Here is a 23,238-nt window from a genome sequence, read left to right on the forward strand (position 1 = left end):
CATTTGAGGTACCACTGCTGTGGGTGCAAAACCGCGTATGTGAAAATTTTAAAAACAACCCTGGGCTACGCCATGCCAAGTCCTTCTGCGTAGTACATCCTTCTGCGAAGTTGCATTAGAGTATACATGATACATACACAGACATACATAAATATTCATAATCAGGAGCCATATGCAGGCATTGCATTGACACACAAACCTACATGTATGTAGCTCGCACAGCGGTGGCTGGCAGCTTGCAACTAATCTGCTACCAATTCGACACCACGCTTAAATACTTTTTCTCCGTGTCGAACTTTGGTTTAGCCGAAGCCAAATCGTGTCGCGAAACACCTGAACAGGTCGTCGGTAAAAAACTACTTAAGCGCGGCCAAAATGTAGGCATTTAAGCAGTAGTGAAATAAGTGATAAAGTGTTTAATAAAAATAAAAACTAAAAAGTGTTTAAAATTAGTGCAAGCTCCAAAGTGTCCAAAGAGATCAAAAACTGGGTACCAAAGAGATCAAAAAATGTACCAAAAATCACTTTGGAGCTGCAAACTTGACTTATACAGACGTGATAATTATTTAGTTTATCAAGAAGTTTAAAGTGTGCTACCTCGTGTAATTTAAATAAGACAATTAAATTAAATTAAGTTAAAAATGCAAACCAGGACACAAGAAAAGTTATATCTCCTTGACTATGATGAAAGCCAAATTGTCGGTGCTAAGTTGCCATCCAACGAACAAGTTTTGCGTTTGCTTTTTTATAACCTTCATAAAGTAAAATTAAGTCTCCGTGGTGCTGCTTACCTCGTTATTAAAGAAGTGGAAGTTTTTTGGGCTAAAGCACGAATACCAACGAAGAATGTGGACAAAAGTGTTTTAAAACTTGAAGGCTTGTATCAGGAATGGAAGGGGTTGCTGAAGAGCTCTAATCGCCGGACAACAATGCTGGAAAATCGGGAGCAAGAATTTGTTGCAACTTTTAATAACCTTTTTGACATTGCCCACGCTGATGCCCTACAACTAATTACGATTGAGGAAGATAAATTATTTCTTCTAAGCCAAAGGCAGGAAGGGAGACCCGGTTCAATGATTGGTTCAGATCGCGTCTTGTTGGAAAAAGAAAAGAGGAAACTCCTTCGCGAAGCTGTAGGAAAACCTAAAAGGGCCGAATATGTTGCTAACATCCATGGTAAGATATATAATTTAATACGGTTCGAGTTTGACGTTGTTTAGCGTAAAAATTTTAGTTTCACCATGTTTTTATTGTTTGTGTCAAGTGTGTTGCAAAAAGTATACATTTTTTTCTTTTTGTTTTGTTGTTTAATAGGCGAGTATAAAAATCCCGAATGCACGTTAACTGAAGATGAAAGTAGTGAAAATGAGCAAGATGATGAAGATTTATGCAAAGATTTCGACGATTTGCCGGGTCCCAGTAATGTAAAGAAAAGTCGGGCGCGAATCAATTTTATTACACCCGAGCTTGTCACAGTTCTGGATAAATGCAAAGTAAGTGATCGTGATGCGGTACGAATACTAATAGCAACTGCTAAAGCTTTAAAACATGACGCTAACGACCTTATTATAAACGGAACCTCCCTTCGACGGTGTCGTTTCGATATCGAGTTGAATCCGCCCAAAAAATTTATCGCGCCTTAAAAACCAGGAAATAACTGCAGTGGTGGTTCATTGGGATGGTAAAATTTTACCATCTTTGATCAACTCAGGGAACGTTGATCGGCTGCCCGTAGTGATATCATTCAATTGTACTAAACAATTGCTTGGAATCCCAGCTATTTCTGCAGGCACGGGAAAGCAACAAGCGTCAGCCATATACAACTTGCTCAGCGAATGGGGCCTTCTTGAAAAAGTGCAAGCCCTCTGCTGCGATACTACAGCGTCCAATATGGGACGTTTACAAGGGGCGTGTATAATTTTAGAGCAAAAATTAGAGAGAGACCTTTTATATTTACCCTGCCGACATCACATTCTGGAAATAATTTTGCGGAGCATGTTTGAACAAAAAATGCAAGTGTCTTCTGGTCCTGGTGTTCAAATATTTCACAGATTTAAACAGAGTTGGCAGAAAATAAATCAAATGAATTTCAAATGTGTTGTTGAGGATAACTATGTGAAAGATACACTTGTGGACGCATCAGAAATTATAGAATTCGCCTTGCAGAATCTCAATGAAAATCAACCACGAGAGGATTATAAAGAATTACTCCAGCTAATTGTAGTTTTTCTTGGTGGTACGATATCCCAGTTCGTATTTCGGGCACCTGGAGCATTTCATCATGCCAGGTGGACGGCTAAGGCAATTTATTGCTTAAAAATATTTTTATTTCGGGAGGAGTTTAATTTAAGCAAATACGAGGAAGATGGAATTGGGGACATTTGTATATTCGTTGCAAAAGTTTATTTGAGAGCCTGGACAAGAGCACCCGTTCCTGCAGAAGATCCGAGGCAAGATTTAGCTTTGATCAAGAACTTGTATGCTTACAGATACATAGATGAAAGGGCTAGTCAGGAACTGCTACGCAAATTTTGTAACCGTTTATGGTATTTAACTGCAGAAGCTGCTGGATTTGCCTTTTTTGACCCACAAATCAACAATGACATAAAAAAACGTATGGTGACCGCTTTGAAAAATGTTAACGATACCGAGGAAAAAAAGTTGATAGTACCTTCACAGGATTATAGCCTCTATTCCGACAAAAGTATTGAAGACTTCGTTTCACAAAAAACCAAAACTTTCTTTAAGAGATTCGGTATACCAACAGATTTTTTAGCAAAAAATCCTGTAGAATGGAAAGATGAGTCGCCTTACAATATCGGATTAAACATAGTTAATAAAATAAATGTTGTTAATGATACGGCAGAAAGAGCAGTAAAGCTTATAGAAGATTTTAATAACGTACTTTCAAAAAATAAGGAAGAAAAGCAATTTATTATTCAAACTGTAGCTGCTTATAGGAAACTTTACCCTGACGCAAAAAAGCCGACACTTTTGCAATAAGAGCATTAATGTACTATGTGTAAATGCCTATATGTATAAAAAAATTTATGAACAAAATGAATTTATTAAACTCGCCATTCTTTTTCAAAATGCAAATACCTTTTCTTATAAATTTTAGAAATAAAATCGCTCATAAAATTATCACTGTATTATTATTGATTTATATTGCAATTTTTATGAATCTTGCAAACTTAACCCTCGTTGCGCCACGTCTTCCCATTATCCAATCGCCAAAATTTTTTGCAGAACATAATATAATACTCTAATGCAACTTCGCAGAAGGATGTACTACGCAGAAGGACTTGGCATGGCGTAGCCCAGGGTTGCTTTTAAAATAAAATTTGAAATTTTGCACATACGCGGTTCTGCACCCACAGCAGTGGTACCTCAAATGAAAGGCAATTCAATTACCTATCCAATGCAAAAAAAGTTTTGAAAATCGGTTCAATAGTACTGAAGATATGGTGATTTAAAAAAAAAATTTATGAATCTTGCAAATTTAACCCTCGTTGCGCCACGTCTTCCCATTATCCAATCGCCAAAATTTTTTGTAGAACATAATATTATACTCTAATGCAACTTTTGAGGGGGGGGGGTGTGTTTTATGCCCCATAGTTCAAAGTCAAAAAATAAGGCGCACCCTAATGTTCATATGTTCGTTGCAATTTCTTTTTATTTTTCTTATTTGCTAATTCCTGTTCTATGTTTGCAAGAGCAGGAACATGGGCTAACATATGTGCATACAACTAAACAGGTGTATTTTTGATAAATTTTAATGTTTCTCTCAAAACACTCACCAAGTTAGTCTTCTTATCCAACGGCGCCGCTGCAGTTGAGTAACTGAAACAAAAAACTCAAACATACATATGTACGTAGGACCACGCTCAAACACTGATCAAGATCGATCGCTTACGATCTTGGCTAATGAGCGTATAGATAGTAATAAATTTAATTTAAAGTCGTGATGACAATATGAAAAAAAAACGTGGGTAAAAAAAGCTCGTAAAAAAATAAATATGCAAAAAAAATTGAACAATTTTATGTGGGTGCTTATAAGCAAATCCCTAATGTTACTTGCCGGAAGGATAAGGGTAAGTTTGCCGGAAGCGTCTTGGCAAGTATATATAAGTGTGATTAGTGCCAACAAAAAAAAAGAAAGAAAGTTCAAAATTCCATAATTTCGAGTTAGTCGCGGTCTAATCGAAATGGAACAAAAAAAAAAAAAACAAAAACGCATGTGCGGAAGTGCGACTATAGGCAGAGCACACTGATAAAGAGCGGTGTACTTTGAATATAGTAACTAACCGCAAAAAGGAATGCAAATAATCAAAAGGAAAAGAGTCCAAATAAATGTCAAAAAAATTAGGGAAAATTGCAAATGAAAAACTAATCAAAGAAATTTTAAAAAGAACAGAGTGAAATGAAAAATTAAAACAAAAAATTAAAAAAAAAAACAAAGTGAAATATTAATTAGACCTTAGCAAAAAATTTGCTTAGCACAATTTTCCCACTAACAACCGCAAAAATATAGATCATTTGATCCACGCCCTTCGTTTTTTCTCAACCTATTTCCTACCAAAAATCTACATCCAAAAAAGAATATACATATGAATAGCTACATGCATACATATATAAAAAGGTATGTGATAAAACACAATAATTACAGCTTTTTGGAAACAACAAAAAAATTTTTGAAATTAAATTTTGAAATTTAATTTCTGCTGCTGCCTTCGTAGTTTGTCGCTGTCGTGGAAAGTGACCACCGCCGATACCGCTTTTAGTCTTCTTTTCCTGTTTGCCCCTTATTTGGGTGATGCTGATAAAATTTAATTTGTTGAGCGGGTTGGTGGATGAAGATGGTGTTGTTGTCGTTGTTATGGTGGTGGCAATATTTTGCCGATACCAAAATATGCGGCCGCCGGTGGGAATTGTAATTGCCAGTAGAAAAAGGTGTCGCGCTTGTTGTTGGCGTTGCGCCGCCGATAAAAAAATATGTGTGGTTGTTGTAGATGTGATGTGATGTGCCGTCGGTGAATTAAAAGGTGTTATAGTTGCCGCTGCCGGTGTCACCAACCTTAAAATGTGTCGTGATTGTTGTTGGCGTCGCCTCCTTTTTGTGTTGGCCGTATAGGCTTTATGACCGAGCCTTTTGCTTAATAATCCTTGTTCTGTGTTTCAAATATTGTGCTAGTTGTGGTTGTGTTGTTGCCAAATAGAGGTATTGTTGTTGTTATCATCGGTTTGGGACCATTGCCGCACAAATCAGGCTTGTTGGCGCAAACCGAAATTTATAATTCTGTGCCCAGTGAGTTCTCTACAAAAGGGAGTTAATATACAAAAACAAAAACATTATTCTTCAAAAATTCCTAGTGTGGAAAGACTGGTGATGCTAAAACTAATTTTTTTGTGTCTGCATGAATAATATACACACCGACATACATCTGTCTGTAGGAAGGCGTGCGTACTTGTATGTGAGTTTGCTCTTGGCTTGCTTGGAAAATTGGCTATATGGAAGCCAGGTTCCCAGTGGGCATGCCAATTTGGAGGGAGATAAAAAAAATTCAAAGGCAAAGAAAACCATTGTACTTGCCAGGAACTTCTGCTGCTGTCCTGAGTCGGGAACCGCTTGGTGGTGGGCAGGATATCCCTAGACTTTACTCCTTTCTGCGTGGTTTTTTTACGTTTCGCGAAAAACTTTTCGGCGCGCAAATCAAACTTTTTTAAATTTTTTTCGGGGCACAACTTTTTAACCAAACTGCACACTCACTCACACTGGGCACTGATAAAATAATACTTTCTCCGTTGCCTAACCCTGTGCCCTTTTATAGCTACCGCCGTGGCAGAGAACGTTACTTAGAACGGAAAATTTGTACCTATACGTGTAAAACTATCTTTCAGCATTCCCGTATTTTCATTTATGCTTCCAAACACTCATACATTCATACACCTAAACGCTTACACAAACTAACACCTACACAGATACATTTAGTTCGTGTCTTGGCTGCAATGTTGCTGCGACATCAGCAACATCGTATCTACTGCAGACACAGTGTTGCCGTTGTGCTGTTGTGACAGTCATTGCAACATTGCGGCCAACACTCGAACCTAGACACATCACACTTAGTCACGGATACATGCTGCCATTCATTCGAACCAGTGCTTATGATGCAAGGCTGTCGTTACACCCGTGCCGGCTAGAATAGAAACGTAAGATATAAAAATTTGGGGTCTGTTAGTATGCGAAGATAGTATAACCAAATGTAAACAAACAAAAATATGTCCAACTAATATTTTTTTATATTTAAGTCTTTTTTTTATATATTATTGTAAATTGTCTTTTCAAAGTTTGCTTTTTACAGTGGGGGTAAATCTTGAGTTGCTCCTGTACACAACGTAATAAGAATTGTTTCTGTTCCTCCTGAACCGTGATCGAACCATGAGAATCTTGCATCAGCTTGACCGATCATTCTGCTGAATCGTTAACCGCTCTAAGCGTTGAAACCTTCTTTTTGGCATCTTGAAATGAGGGATTATTTGGCCACTTAGTAGGGGATTCGTGGAGAAAACTCGCATCAATCTTAAAACGTTTGAAGAAAGACATGCTTTTGACCGATATAAAGTGCGATGTGTGTTTTTCTGGAACAAAGAAGATAAGTTAGTAAAAAAAGAAAAAACTTCTATATTTACTCATCAAACTCACCATATAAAGGACGACAAAGTTCTTCTTGCGATGGAATGTAACGTTTGCCATGGGAGGACACACTTTCATTGTTTAAGTTGGCAGCTATTTTTGCTTTGGTTTTTAGGTCCACAGTATCGTCAAACAATTCCAAGATAGATATTTTCATCAGTCAAATACCATAAATGCAGGATGAACTTCTGTAGAGCTGCTTTCGAGAAGCTTTTATCAATGTTCTCGTAAGCCTTTATTGACTTTAAAAAGCACAAATCTTAGTAAGGTGCTTTTACTGCCAAAACGCTTTGAATCCAAGGCTTGACGTAGGACGTTACGATAAACAGTGACACGCTTAGTAGTGCTGATTTATCCTTGCTCGTAATTTTCAATTGGTCACTAAGTAATACCATTTTCTGGAAATAAATTGCTCTTGCCATACATCGTGCATGGTGCATTGCACCTGGAGGTGGAACTTTTAATTTTCGTTCTGGATGTCGTCCTAAAAATTTCACTGAAAGCTCTATCAGCTCCCGATAATCATCTCTGGTTGCTACTTTGTTCAGTTCTCTTGTATAAAAGGCATTTAAGTTACCAATTTCGGAAACAGTGAGACACGAATGAACTTCTTTTCTACAGCACTGTATTTTATTAGGGTCGACACTTTTCCAGTTATCTCGCAACTTTTTGATGAAGGGATTATTGAGACTTGTGGTCACGTGACTGAATTTCGCTACGAATACACTTCTTAAGACCAATTCATAGACATGATGGCAGCAAGCAAAAACTAACACCTCTTTATTAAGATTTTGCTCAAGAAGCACACAGCCACCATTGATACGACATGTACGCTTCCCAAGGCCGTCGGTTCTGTGTACCGGAGCGACTCGGGACTTTTCCCGAGCAAGGACTGCCATTTCAGTGTAACCCCATTTAATTTGTTTGCGTCCTTCCCACAAATTGTCATCCTCCCAGCAGCTCCTTGCAGCGGGACTGCTCCATATTGGCTTGCTCCGGGAAGGTATCGAAACCAATCCGGGTCCGCCTCCTGACCCCGGTCCTGAGAAATGGTTTTGCTGCATCTACCGGAAAAGAATCTTTTTAGGACGGTCATACTCTTGTCAGTGTGTCTCGTGTAAGGGATGGTTGCATCGGACAGGTTGTTCTGGGCTAGACCCCAAAACAAGACGTCCACGTAACTTTTATAAATCTTTTGTGGCTCCTTGCTGTTCATGTCCTAGGACGTCCCGTAGTCTGCGCCTCAGCGCCTCCCCGCTACCTTCCAGCAGCTCAGCAAGCCACAAAAAGTACCCGCTGTTGCACGCGCCCCACGGCGCCACCAACTCGCACGGCTGCTCTCACTCATACCTACAATCTCCGTAGTAGAATCGGGAGCAATGCCGAGCATCAGCCCCTGCCCCCGTCTTCTTCCCCCTCTTTTCCGGCAGCAATTGTGTAGGTCAGGGAAACAGACTCTTAGTCCCTACCTCCCTTTGCACCGTTTGCCAGCACAGAATATATACGTTTGCGACATCCGCCCTATGCAGCTCCTGCCATGGACGGTGCCACTTTCCTAGATGTTCTGGTCTCCGCGACGGCAACTCCCCTACGGGTTTCATTGCGCAATGTTTCCAGGCCGCATACCCAAATACACCGGGTACCCCAATGCCTACCCAAGGACGTCTAGTCCCAGGGCTTCAACAGCAATCGCGTTCTGGCCTTCCACAACCCAGGCGTAGCCACCCGTCACTTACTCCCATAGTGACGACGTCTCCCCCTATGCACTTCAGAATTCTGCAGTTTAACTGTAATGGATTAACTGGGAAGATCACGGAGATAGTCGACTTCATGAAGCGGCACAACATCCGCATTGCTGCGATTCAAAAAACTAAACTCACAGCAAGATTTGCATTGCAGACCAGTTCTGGGTATAATGTCCACAGAAAAGATCGCGAGAGCGTTTATCATACACCAATCTGTGCAATATAATATATTTGATCCCGACATCGACCGCAGGGACAGTGTCTTAGAACGTCAAGGATTATCTGTCCGGTCAAGCGATGAACATCTAGAAATCATCAACATCTACATCGCTCCTGTCACCTTTTGCCCCAGCGGATACCACCCTGATATCAGCAGCGTACTCACTGGAAACAATCGCATTATCATAGGCGATTTCAATGCCCATCACGATCTATGGCATTCAAACTTACGGGTGGATAGTAGGGGTGAGATGTTAGCGGATCAAATAAAAGAAACGACGTTCTGCACTATAAACGGAAATGCCCCACACGTATGGTAGGAAGCTGTCACAGTTCGCCGGATATTTCAGTCGTGAGCGCAGAACTCGTAAACTGCGTCAACTTACAGCCGATGGTAACATTGGCATCCGATCACCTGCCTATAGCTATTTCGCTCGAGCGTCCCGCCGACTTCATCGTAGAAGAGAAACGCACTTTCATTAACTTTAAAAAAGGAAAGTGGGACGAATACAAATCCTTTACAGACAGGCGCTTTGCTGCCCTCCCTATCCCAACTGATGCCCGCCAAAGGGAGCGTGCTTTCCGCAAGGTCATTGAATCCGCCTCGGCTCGTTTCATTCCCGCCGGTAGAATTCCCGAAATTCGGCCCAACTTCACGGCGGAGGCCGCAACTTTAGCTAGAGAACGTGACCTAATAATACAGCTCGATCCCGGCGACCCCCAAATAAGGGATAAAAACCAACGCATCAGATTGCTTGTGGATGAACACAAGCGGGCAAAATGGGAGGAGCACCTATGCGGTTGTAACCTATCTGCCGGTGTAGGTAAACTTTGGTCCACTGTAAAGTCCCTATCGAATCCGTCTAGGCACAATGACAAAGTTTCCATCGCCTTTGGCGACAAAGTGCTGTCGGATGCGAAAAAATGCGCGAGCGCTTTCTGCCGACAATACATAATGCATTCTACGGTCGACAAAAATAGACGGAGGGCCAACAGATATGCACGTGAGGATGCCGTCGGTCATGCTAAACCATCCAAATCAGTGGGCCCAGACGGCATAGCCATGCCGATGCTTAAAAGCCCAGGAAAGAGGGTTTCAAATATTTAGCACATGTCTTCAACCTGTCTCTTTCCACCTTTGTCATACCAGAAAAATGGAAAATGGCCAAGGTGGTACCGCTACTAAAGCCTGTGAAACCAGCTAATATAGGAGAGTCATATCGCCCGATATCTCACCTATCGCCAGTAGCCAAGAAGCTTGAAGCCATTTTGCTCCCCCACTTCAAAGCAAATTTGCAGCTAGCCTGTCATCAGCATGGCTTTAGAAGACTCCATAGCACCACCACCGCGCTGAGTGCCATTAGCACCCAGATAGATTGTGGTTTAAATCAGAAGCCCCACCATAGAACAGTACTCGTACCGCTAAACCTATCAAAAGCTTTTGATACGGTCAACCATGGCACGTTACTGCAAGACTTGGAAGGGTTTACCCTTCCCCCATGTCTTAAAAGGTGGACCGCAAATTATCTTGGTGGTCGACAGGCATCGGTGCAATTCAGAAACGAAATATCAAAGCCAAGAAGAATTAAAAAAGGGGTGCCTCGGGGTGGTATCCTATCCCCACTTTTGTTTAATTTTTACATATCAAAACTACCTTCGCCACCAGAAGGAGTTGCTATCGTTTCTTACGCCGATGACTGCACAATAATGGCCACAGGCCCGGGCTCAAAGATTGATGAGCTTTGCAACAAAATAAACGGCTACCTCCCTGATCTCTCCAGTTTTTTCGCCTCGCGAAACCTGGCATTATCAAAGACTAAATCATCCGCGACCCTATTTACAAAGTGGACGTCCCAAATGTAGACGATTTTGAACATCCACGTCGATGGCACTTCGCTACCGACTGTCCTACACCCAAAAATCTTGGGTGTGACGTTTGATCAGGATCTATATTTTGGTGAGCACGCAGCCGCAATTGTTCCGAAAATCCAGAGCCGTAATAAAATCCTCAAATCCCATGCTGACAGTACTTGAGGAAAAGACAAAGAAACGCTCATTACCACATACAAAGCAATTGGCCAGCCGTTTGCGTGCTACGCGTCCCCTATATGGTCGCCAAGCCTAAAAACTACCCACTGGAAGAAGCCACAGGCTTTCCAAAATACTGCGCTCAGAACCACCACGGACTGTCTTATTATGTCCCCAGAACACCATCTACATAATGAGGCGAGAAAACTCCCCATCAGGGAGAGAAATGAGATGCTAACCAAACAGTTCCTGTTGAATACGAAGAAACCTGGGCATTCCAACAGACATCTGATTGATGAGCCAGTACTGCCTAGGGACTTAAGGAGTCATCTGCGTGAGCATTTTGAGGAAATACGGCACCCGAGAACTCAGCCGTATGAAGCAAAAAAATACAAGCAGGTCCTTGGTGAACTCCACAAACAGGCGTCGGACCTTTATGCCGGGATTTGCCCGGTGAATCCAGTACTCGGGGAGCAGTACCCAAAACTTGCGGAAGAAGAACTCATACTCCCCAGGGAAATGCGAGTCAATCTGGCTCAACTTCGTTCTGGACACTGTAGCAGGTTAAACTCTTACATATCCAGAATCTACCCCGACATACAAAATGTATGGCCCGCTTGCAATGTGTCCCCACATGAAACCAACCATCTCTTTAATTGTAATGTGGAACCAACACCTCTAACGCCCTTTCATTATGGTCCACCCCTGTCGAAACAGCAAGTTTCCTTGGACTCCCGTTAGAGGATATTGGTGAAAATTTGTGATCGGTCGCAGCTATCAGGCGGGCGAAACATTGCTACAACAACAACAACAACATATGACCTGTATTTAAAGCTGTGGTATCACGGCAAAGATATTGCGGTTTGTCTTCGAGGTGCCAGTCCACAATGTCGTTGCAAACAGCATGTGCCTGCTCACTTCGCGAAGAGTTTTCTAACCTCGGAACTGAAAAGAGCAGCTCTTTATTTCCATAAGAAATTACTATAGGAAGACTTTCTTCTTTCTAAATTCGGCCATATAAAGAAGGCAACAGTTTTCCGTCGCCGTGAGCTGTTACAACACTGGTACGTCGTTTTGAAAATCAACTTTTATAGCTTCAACACGTTCTTTTCTCTTTCCGACACGAATCCTTTGAATTGAGAACTTACTAACTGGAAATTCATCGGTGTTATGTCCAAGTGCTTCAATAACAGCTTCCAGAATAAACACAGAATTTCTCATACTTAACTGGCACCTATCAAGTGCTGCTACTAGATTTGGAGTAATGAAATTCATTCGATGCACGTTACTTGTTCCCGGTTGTGTGTCTTGGTTCAGTGTAGGCAAATCTGTTTCCACATCTATATCTGAAGTTGAATCGGAAAATTTATAATTTTGAAGTGGTTCCGATGGTAGTACGTTGATATATTTCGAATTCTTTTTTCTCCTCAACAGCTATAAGGCGTGCCCTTTCTTCTTTATCAGAGAGTTTTTGTCCACTCCAGCTAGGTGACCAGGTCGACCTTTCTCTCTTTGGCTTTCCAAAAATGCTCTATCTTCACTTATTTTAATTAGCAGAAGCGCGTCAGCGTATCAAAAAGATTATCTAAACTATTTACGAACTCTAGCCGACGCTGTTCAAATAGGTACGTTTAGCGTATTTTGCGAATTTTTTTGCAAGCCCTCCAAACTTAATATAAATTCACAAGTTTTTTAAACACAATTCGGCCTGGATTTGGTCGGTATTCCCGCCTTTTCCCAAAATATGATGCACTCGCGGTTTGCACTCTCGTTAACAGTTGATTTCACTTCACGAATATTATAAAATAAAACCGACAGAACTTGTCAATTTGAAGGAAGTTTTGAACCCGTTATTTGATGCATTTCATCTCCTTTTAAATATAATTTTTTTAGAGCTGCGCAATACCACTCATGTTGACTAATTGATAAAGACGTTCTAACTGAAAAAATAGCAAGAATTTGCAAGCACACAAGCATGTCGGCTTGCGTTCGTTTTAAATTGCAAGTAACGCTATGTTTCGTTGGAAGTAGGCACGGCTTGCCGTTGCTCTATGTGGATGAAATTGAATGTAGAGCTCTATTGCAATCATACAAAAAAATTAAGAGGGTATGCATTCCAAAAAACCGACATTGATATTTTTGGGACACCCTAATGTATATAAGATACAAGTTTTCAAAAGTTTATCTCAAGTTTCTAACTTTTAAAAGTTTTATATAGAATAAGTTTTTACATTTGTTACTTCTAAATCATTTTATCACAAAATTAAATATTCAGTCTGTGCTACAAAAGTTATCTTCTAAATGGCGCTTAAATTTAACAGAGAATGGCGTTAGAGGTGCGTAGCACAGAACTTTGTTTCATTTTCTAACACTAATCTGAACATATGTGACCTGGAATCAAGAAACGACCCTATTGTGCGAAAATACCGTTCTTCACATTTTGAGTGATTCTTATAGAAAATTTAACGCTCTTTCCAATGGAACAAACTGCAAAAATCGCATTTAAAGCCAAATCGGATCACCAATACGATTTTTTTGAAATATTTTGATCCATGCGCCACCTATCGGAGTTTTTTCTTATTATTGCATTGTCATCGGGTTCTGAACTATATTCCAAGTTTCAAGCTTATAGCTTATCGGGAAATTAATTAAATTTTAATTACAAAATTCGTTCAAAACGGCCAGCCGCTACAAAAGGTCAAGCTAAACAAAAACTTTAAACTCGTTTTTCTCGAAAACTTGTTTTCGCACAATAGGGTCGTTTCATGATTCCAGGTCACATATGTAGATCTGTGAGAAAACATTTTTTGAAGGAAATCATGATATAGGTGTTCCCTCAAATTGCAAAAATATTCGAAGAAATAAAAAATAAAAAATGTTCTACAAATCAGTACGATTTGTAAAATAATCACCCATATGTAAGTTATGTAAGAATTTTTAATATTTGTGCAGCTTTCAAAACAAATAAGAAACGGTTATTAAAATTTTTTTTTTTTCAATTTAAAATACAGCCGTAATTGTATTTTCTTCAACATAAAGTTACTAATGTTTGAATTATGAAATGTTTATGAACTATGATTAAATAACTAGCGGTTTGCTATTTTTTAAAAGAAACATTTTGACACGCCAGAATTAAAAAATCAGGGCAAGTTTTTTTCACGACTGAAAGAAAAAGGGGAATAATGCAATTCCCTTCGGCAGAAATTGTAGTAGAATAGTACCTTCAGTAGTACACATGTAGTGATGATTTTGAAAATACCATAAGGTTGAACTGGCCGGTCAGTTTAGGTTTTCTTAATTTTTTACTAAATATTTCAGGAAATGATATAAAGGGATATATGAGAGAAATTATTTCCCCTTTGTCTTTTAGAAATAATGAAACCATACGAAATCCCACAAAATAGAAAAAAAATTATGATTTTTTATTACATTCAGGTCCGGTTTTTCAGTAAAAGTTCAACTCTTTTGTCAGTTAAACTACGATTAAACTTATTCTGCAGTAACTAGGCATACTTCTAAAATCTCAAGAGTTGTTTGGATATAGTGGCTCAACTCGATAATAATAGCGTAATCAGCAAAAGAGAAGTTTAAAAAATTTAATTAACAACTTGGGGTTCTCTAACTGGACTTAAATGTAAAACTCCATACTACAGTATTTTCACGAAAAAAAAACAAAATATATATAATTTAAAAAATAATTAAATGTGAGGCACGATAACCTTCGAAGAGATCTTAGGTCGAGATTCTCTTCCAATTTGCATCGTGCTTCTTTTAATTTTTCCTACAAATTGGCGGGAGGTAGGTCCCTTCTCTTATTCCGACTCCGAACGGCATCTGCAAGGCAGATGAGTTTTCACTGAGAGCTTTACATGGCAGAAATACACTCGGAGTGCTTGCCAAACACTGCCCAGGGGCGAGCCCGCTTAGACAAATTTTCTACTAATTGAAAAATCTTGTTTCTAAAATTTTGATGTTGCTTTGCTCGGGGCGTGAACCCAGGATCTTCGGTGTGGTAGGCGGAGCACGCTACCATCACACCACGGCGGCCGCTTATATAATTTATTTTTGATTAATTGCGCTTCGTTACTGCTATCAACTAGGTGTTAATTTCTCACAATAAACAACTGTTGGTTTTGGTGGTAATACCTTGGAGATTTTTTTCAACTCCACCTCAACTCGATATGCAATGTAGGATATCAACTGGAGAATTATGCTGATATTCATTTGAGAACAGTAAATTTCTCAAAATCTGTCGAAATTAGGACAATAATTGGAAAATATTAATGACGTTGGAGATCAAATAGAAAACTTTTTATTTTACAAAATTTCTCAAAGGTTGGATATAAACTCGATAACTATCTGGTTTAAGAATAATTAAATAATGATGTTGGATATCACTTCCTGAACTAGATATATATTTCGCTGGAGAATTTTTTTGCCATGTTTGTTGGGTAAACAAAATTCAGCTGTTGCCGTATCTACAAATCATCTAGATAATAAAAAAAAACAGGGTTGCCGGACAAAAAATTACCTATTATCAACTGACAGTGAATCTTTTACCAATCACTTTCACTTTCGTGAAACGTAAAACAGGAAGGAAATCGTGGTGAAGTATTACAATTTACTCTCAAAACAATTAAAAACAAATTTACAACGAAAAGACGTGACAAGCATTCAAACTATTATTATTAAACTATGTTTCTAAGTTAAAACATCGAACGCGGACCGAATATTCCAAATATACACAGCGAACCCACATTTACATAAATGGAAAAGAACGTTCCGAATATACGGAATATAAAGGATAAAAGCCCTGGCAAAGTTGACGTATCCATATCCATATAAAACAGCTGATTCAACCAACCTTATGGAAATCAATGTAACTGGTCAATGGTGTCATACCATAACGCCATATCCATAACCTAAAAATATTCAAGATGGTGATTTTATTAACTTTTGGTATATTTTAATTATTGTATATGTTTTGACTAAGAGACTTATTGTTTGTGGAATATGTTCGTAATTTTTTTCGTTTTCTTCATTTTTATGAAAATTTTACGATTTTTAGGTTAAGGCATCAATAACTGATGCCAATTGATATGGATAAGTAAAAATATGGTTATGACCATGGCGTTACGACTATGTCAACTTTGCCTGGCCCTTAACACGTAGACATTTCCAACGATATACTTATGCTTTGTTTTCACTATGTCAAAATCACTAACATCAAATACTGGCATAACTGTCGTCATGGCGATTTGGTGTCAAATGTGTTTTCATTACATATTAAAAACTGGCATGAAGTCGATATAGCAGTGTGTGCCAAAGACTGTCATCAAATTGTGGTGTCAGTCGATTGACATCCAGTTTTCACCACTGTCGTCAAACGTTAAGTAAATATTTTTGACAGCGATGTGGTCATTTCGGGACTATTTCGCGATCATTTGGGGTGCCTACCGGCATTATTTCTGGTTGCTTTTCGGGTTTAGTCCGGGATCCCATCGGGGTAATTTCGGGACTTTTTCGGGATCATTTGGGGACCCTTTCGGCATCATTTCTGGAGGGTTTTAGGGATCCGTCCGGGATCCCATCAGGGTCATTTCAGGACTTTTTCGGGATCATTTGGGGTACCTTCCGGCATCATTTCTAGATGGTTTTGGGTATCCGTCCGGGATCCCGACGGGGTCATTTTGGGACCTTTTCTCGAGTAATACGGGATCATTTGGGGTATCTTCCGGCATCATTTCTAGATGGTTTTGGGTATCCGTCCGGGATCCCGTCGGGGTCATTTCGGGACTTTTTCGCGACTAATACGGGATCATTTGGGGACCCTTTCGGCATCATTTCTGGAGGGTTTTAGGGATCCGTCCCGGATCCCATGAGGGTCATTTCGGGACTTTTTCGGGATCATTTGTGGTACCTCCCGGCATCATTTCTAAATGGTTTTGGGTATCCGTCCGGGATCCCGTCGGGGTCATTTCGGGACTTTTTAGAGACTAATACGGGATCATTTGGGAACCCTTTCGGCATCATTTCTGGAGGGTTTTAGGGATCCGTCCGGGATCCCATCAGGGTAATTTCAGGACTTTTTCGGGATCATTTGGGGTACCTTCCGGCATCATTTCTAGATGGTTTTGGGTATCCGTCCGGGATCCCGTCTGGTTCATTTCGGGACTTTTTCGCGACTAATACGGGATCATTTGGGGACCCTTTCGGCATCATTTCTGGAGGGTTTTAGGGATATTTTCTGGATGTTTTTTGAGATCCGTCCCTGAGTCCCTGAGTGTCATTTCGGAACTTTTCCGGGACTATTTCGGGATCATTTTGGTACCCTTCAGGAATCATTTCGGTGTGGTTCTTTGGATAAGTCTAGAATCGTGTCGTTGTCATTTCGCGTTTTTGGGACTATTCCGGGAACTTTTGGAGACCCTTCCGGGGCATTTCTGGATGGTTTTCGGGATCCGTCCGCGATATCGTCGGGGTCAATTCGTGGCTTTTTCTGGATAAATTCGGGATCATTTGTTGGATCCTATCAGGTTATCAGCTCATATAGATCTTTTTTTTTACTCAATTACAAAAATAAAGTGCATTAGACAGAAAAAAATGTTTAAACAGATACCTTGATAAGCAGGCTAACGCGAATAGCTCATACATTTCATTTTCTCCTTGCGGACGGGGCCGCTGGTAAATGCTAGTATATTTATAAATAGAAAAGGAACTCACGCGGAAAGATCAGCGCAGGCTGTTCCACTTGGCAGATACCTCAAATCGCGACATCTTTAAAATATCCGCCACAACTTGCCATTGGGCCTCCCTCAAATTCCGGTTCCTGTATTGAGACGAAAGAAAATTCAAGGTCCCCTCCCTGACCTCTACTTCCTGCAATAGCCTCTACGTTTGCTCGGCTGTCCATTTTTCAGTCAGTTTTCTCACCCGCTTCCTTTTTTTAGTGGTACTACCGACTGAATGAACGAAAATTGCAGAATTTGAAGCTGACTTATCCATTACGTCCTCCAACTACTCCAACCCCAAACGGCAACCCTACTCAAAAATGTCCCTATTGTAATGCGGAGTGAAATACCTTTCGTTTGATACCCATGTCGGTATATCTCATGCAATTTTTTTTTAATTTCGAATTGGTGGCAACCCTAAATGGCAACCCTACTCAAAAGTGATCCTATTGTAATGCGGAGTGAAATACCTTTCGTTTGATACCCATATCGGCATATCTCATGCAATTTTTTTAAATTTCGAATAGTTGGCAACCCAAAATGGCAACCCTACTAAAAAATGACCCTATTGTAATGCGGAGTGAGGCCAACGCCCTTTTAAAAAACTCATTAACACCTTTCGTTTGATACCCATGTCGGCATATCTCATGCAATTTTTTTAAATTTCGAACAGTTGGCAACCCTAAATGGCAACCCTACTCGAAAATGCTCCTATTGTAATGCGGAGTGAAATACCTTTCGTATGATACCCATATCGGCATATCTCATGCAATTTTTTTTAATTTCTAATAGGTGGCAACCCTAAATGGCAACCCTACTAAAAATGTTCCTATTGTAATGCGGAGTAAATACCTTTCGTTTGATACCCATATCGGCATATCTCATGCAATTTTTTTTAATTTCGAATAGGTGGCAACAATAAATGGCAACCCTACTCAAAAATGTCCCTATTGTAATGCGGAGTGAAATACCTTTCGTTTGATACCCATATCGGCAGATCTCATGCAATTTTTTTTGTAATTTCGAATAGGTGGAAACCCTAAATGGCAACCCTACTCAAAAATATTCCTACTGTAATGCGGAGTGAACTACCTTTCGTTTGATACCCATATCGGCATATCTCATGCAATTTTTTAAATTTCGAATAGGTGGCAACCCTAAAGGCAACCCTACTCAAAAATGTCCCTATTGTAATGCGTAGTGAAATACCTTTCGTTTGATACCCATATCGGCATATCTCATGCAATTTTTTTAAATATCGAATAGCTGGCAACCCTAAATTGCAACCCTACACAAAAATGTCCCTATTGTAATGCGGAGTGAAATACCTTTCGTTTGATACCCATATCGGCATATCTCAAGCAATTTTTTTTAATTTCGCATAGGTGGCAACCCTAGATGGCAACCCTACTCAAAAATGTCCCTATTGTAATGCGGAGTGAAATATCTTTCGTTTGATACCCATATCGGCATATCTCATGCAATTTTTTTAAATATCGAATAGGTGGCAACCCTAAATGGCAACCCTACTCAAAAATGTCCCTATTGTAATGCGGAGTGAAATACCTTTCGTTTGATACCCATATCGGCATATCTCATGCAATTTTTTTAAATATCGAATAGGTGGCAACCCTAAATGGCAACCCTACTCAAAAATGTCCCTATTGTAATGCGGAGTGAAATACCTTACGTGTGATACCCATATCGGCATATCTCAAGGAATTTTTTAAATTTCGAATAGGTGGCAACCCTATATGGCAACCCTACTCAAAAATGTCCCTATTGTAATGCGGAGTTAAATACCTTTCGTTTGATACCCATATCGGCATATCTCAAGCAATTTTTTTAAATTTCGAATAGGTCGCAACCCTAGATGGCAACCCTACTCAAAAATGTCCCTATTGTAATGCGGAGTGAAATACCTTTCGTTTGATACCCATATCGGCATATCTCATGCAATTTTTTTAAATTTCGAATAGTTGGCAACCCTAAATGGAAACCCTACTCAAAAATGCTCCTATTGTAATGAGGAGTGAAATACCTCTCGTTTGATGCCCATATCGGCATATCTCATGCAATTTTTTTAAATTTCGAATAGGTGGCAACCCTAAATGGCAACCCTACTAAAAAATGTTCCTATTGTATGCGGAGTGAAATAACTTTCGTTTGATACCCATATCGGTATATCTCATGCAATTTTTTTAAATATCGAATAGGTGGCAACCATGGTACAATTACCAGGTAGAAGCATTAGCACAAATGCAACCCTCCCGTGTATTTTGTTGTTGCCGCTGGAACATAAACTGTCAATCGGTCTTTCAATTTTTGCTGTCAAAAGTGATGGAAGAAGAAATGTCAATTGTAATTTTTGTCAACAAACCGAAAACTAAAACAGAAAATTAACTGGTAAAAGTTGGTTTTCTGCCCATAGATGAATCTTTGCCGCTCACGAAATATATTCTTTCACACCGACGCAGCACACGCAGTTGGCAAAATTCCAATTAATACAATTAACATTGATTTAATGTCAATATTTGGTCATAAATTATATGGTCCAAAGGGTATTTGGGCACTTTATATACAGAGTGGATCTGGACAAGAGCGTGGTATACGTAGTGGTAATGTACCTGTACTGATTTGGTGCTGCATGTAAGCTATTTGCCTTAACAATTTGTAGTTATGTTTCTGATATTTGTTTTGGTTTTTAAGGAAAACGTGACCTACTGGCCGAATTGTATTCGGATTTAAGCCCAAAATATGTTGGATTTACAACACCGCCAACAGGAACTGGTGCTGCATATAACGGTAGCGAAAGTGATGGGGGACTTCAAACAAAAAGTACACGGCGCCGCGAATTGCTTATACATACTACAAGTCCAGATATAGGCGGTAGCGATAGTGAGCTTTTGACTGATGCAACGACTACGAGACTTACACGTAACCAGGCAGTATCGCCTTCACCGACTACATTAGCTGTAGCAAGTAAAAAGTTTATAAGTCCTATTGAGAAATTACTTGTGCGAAATTGTGAGACACAAAAGTAGTCCGTAAATGGATTAAATCGCATTGGATTTTTTGCTATAAAAGATATACCAGCGGTAAGAGCGCTTATCTCTAGCTTCAAATATATATTAAGAGTGTTAAAAGTTTTTGTTTAAAATTTATTTTGTAGGACACAGAGCTTACCTTCAATTATCATTGGGATGATCTGTTGGGTAATGAGATAAAAGTTTGTTTATGTGGTGCTGTTAAATGCGCTGGTGAAATTGGTGGCAAAACAAAAGAAGAAAGACCTTTTAAAGTGAGTTGTATCACAAAATTGCATAAATAATAAAAAAAGATAATATTCATTTTGGTTTTACAGGAGCATTCCACTATAACGGACGTCAGTAAGACAAAAATAGTTCATGAACGTAAAAGAAAACCCCTAAAAAGGCTGCGAAATCGCGTTGGGGAAGATAGTGGAAAAAAGATAATAAAAAACGTTCTTTGGTTAACGTGAAGATGGCTGAAGAAGTTCCAAATGCAACTAATACAAGCAGTGAAACGACAAATTTGGAAAAGAAAATTGAGGACAACACTACTGAAACGCCTACCGCTCATGACGAAAGGAATTATAATGCTGGTGTAAAGCCATAAAATTGCTGATGCGATGGAAAACATGAAATTGTACCTAGTATGAAGATTAATGAAAATGCAAGCTTACTATGTAGTAGGGCATGTTTTTCTTTCAATTATTTTTTGTTTGTGTAATCAATTCGAAGCTTCCTCATAAAATGTTTTTCTGAGACTAAAACTCATTTCCGTGTAAAAATTAGATTGATATTTGTTATTAATATGTTTACATACTTTTTGATTTCACAATAAATTTAAAATATCACAATGTCATTTCACAGAAATAATTTTTAATGTATTAATTCGTAAAATGTTTGAAAAAACTGCGAAATATGAAAGTTTCACAACAAATTAAATTCGTCTTTGCTCTAACAACCAGGAGGCTTTTGTATCAATTTCGGTTTTAGGCCGGATCTGGTATCGTTACCTGCTATGGCAAAAGTTCGGTTTGGAGTGTTTCCGTATCGGTTATACTCCGGTTTTGGTTTCTTGCCATCCCCTTTTTTCTATGTATTGTCCTGAAAATAACCATAATTTTAATAATATAATAATAAGGATATAAATAATCCAAAAGTAAATTTATCTAATATATAAAATTCTTCTGTCACGGTTTTAGAGGCTTAACTCCTCCGAAACGGCTGAACCGATTCTCATGAAATTTTGTGAGCGTATTGGGTAGGTCTGAGAATCGGCCAACGTCTACTTTTTTTCGCTACGTGCCTAGGGTCTTGAGAACAAAACGTGGACCCGGGTACCCCTAGAATGTGTTTATACAATATGGATATCAAATGAAAGCTGGTGATGAGTGCTATAGTACAGGATAATTTTCATACCCCTAGGTGACTAGGGTTTCGAGATATAGGCCAAAACGTGGATCCGGGCACCCCTAAAATGTGTGTGTATTATGGATATCAAATGAAAGCTGTTGCTGAGAGCTCTAAAGTTCATTGTTATATTCGGAGTCGCATCAACCTGGCAGAACTGATAAATATGCATGCGAAGCCGAAATAAAGACAAGAATTAATAATACCCACATACCTTTTTTCCGGGAAGTATACCAGAGGCGGACTGGGACTGGGATTAGGACTAGGACTAAACTGAGACTCGGAGTGGGACTGGGACTGAGACTCGGAATGGAACTGGAACAAAATACATACCACCCTCTGGGACTGGCAATAAGAGATGAAGAAGAAGGAGAAAAACTTGAGAAAAGAGAAAAGAGAGGAGACTGAGAAAGAGATAGAATGAGTCGAAGATGGAGATAAAGCGAAAAAGACGGGGGGAGGAGTGAATAAAAAGATTAGGAAAAAGTGTAGAGGGGTAGGGCAGAGTTAGACGGAAAAAGCTTAATAAAATGTATGCAGATAGGCCAAATTTAGGGCAGAAAAACGTCTGCCGGGTCTGCTAGTAATATGTAAAACATAATTGTCTATCAAATTTTTCTCTTGGTGGCCCTGATAAGGGCCGTTTTACGTAGGTATAATTGATTCGCAATTTTTTCTCTTTGGTGGTTAGTGGTGGCCCTGATAAGGGCCGTTTTTCGTATCGTCAGGGTTGTGCTGAAATAAAGATATAATTTTTATTTGAGTAAAATAATTCTAAATCTTTATTTTACCAGATTATACTCGCGACTTTGCTTTCTCTACCTTTAAGCGGTTATTCAAATGCCGTATTCGGAAAAAAATGCGGCACTTGAAAAAAAATCTTTTTACATTTTCTGGAAGGTCTACATATGTGCTCTGGTCAACCAAGTACTGTTTCAAATTTTTTAAACATGCGATTTCAGTTGAGTTCACGTTGTCAAATACAGCCTCTAAACTCTTTATGCCATTCATGAAGTGAAACGAAGGTTTCTTCAAAAGACCCTTTGATACAAGATCGGTATAAGGATATACCGTGGCATTTGTATCCTCATATTCGTTGAGATTCTGCTTTCGGATTATATAACCCGCCAAGTACGCTAATGCGTCTTCTTGCAGAACGCCAATATCGCAGTGTATATTAATACCGCTTAGCGCGTCAACAACTTCATGGTCTTCACCTTCCGCTTCTTTGGGCTCGTTAGGGTTTGGCTCAATCGGGAGAAAATCGTCAGGGTTCGATGTATTGAGCCATTCTGTTGAGTCTTGCTGTACATTTCCAGTGTTATCTAAATTTTTAGTATTTCTTGCTGTAAGAATATTTAAGTAGTGAAAATTAAATATGG

The 23,238-nt window shown here is 39.4% G+C and overlaps 1 long non-coding RNA gene across 1 annotated transcript; it reads left to right on the plus strand.

The window, feature by feature from the left end:
- The first annotated feature begins 19,793 nt into the window (after positions 1 to 19,793).
- On the plus strand, positions 19,794 to 21,165 carry LOC137234638 (uncharacterized). The gene is made up of 4 exons (XR_010947851.1): positions 19,794 to 20,066; positions 20,127 to 20,515; positions 20,590 to 20,718; positions 20,782 to 21,165. It is a non-coding gene; the product is annotated as an uncharacterized lncRNA (long non-coding RNA).
- Positions 21,166 to 23,238: the final 2,073 nt, after the last annotated feature.

The sequence above is a fragment of the Eurosta solidaginis genome, chromosome X, assembly GCF_040869045.1.
Source record: "Eurosta solidaginis isolate ZX-2024a chromosome X, ASM4086904v1, whole genome shotgun sequence".
Classification (NCBI taxonomy): domain Eukaryota; kingdom Metazoa; phylum Arthropoda; class Insecta; order Diptera; family Tephritidae; genus Eurosta; species Eurosta solidaginis.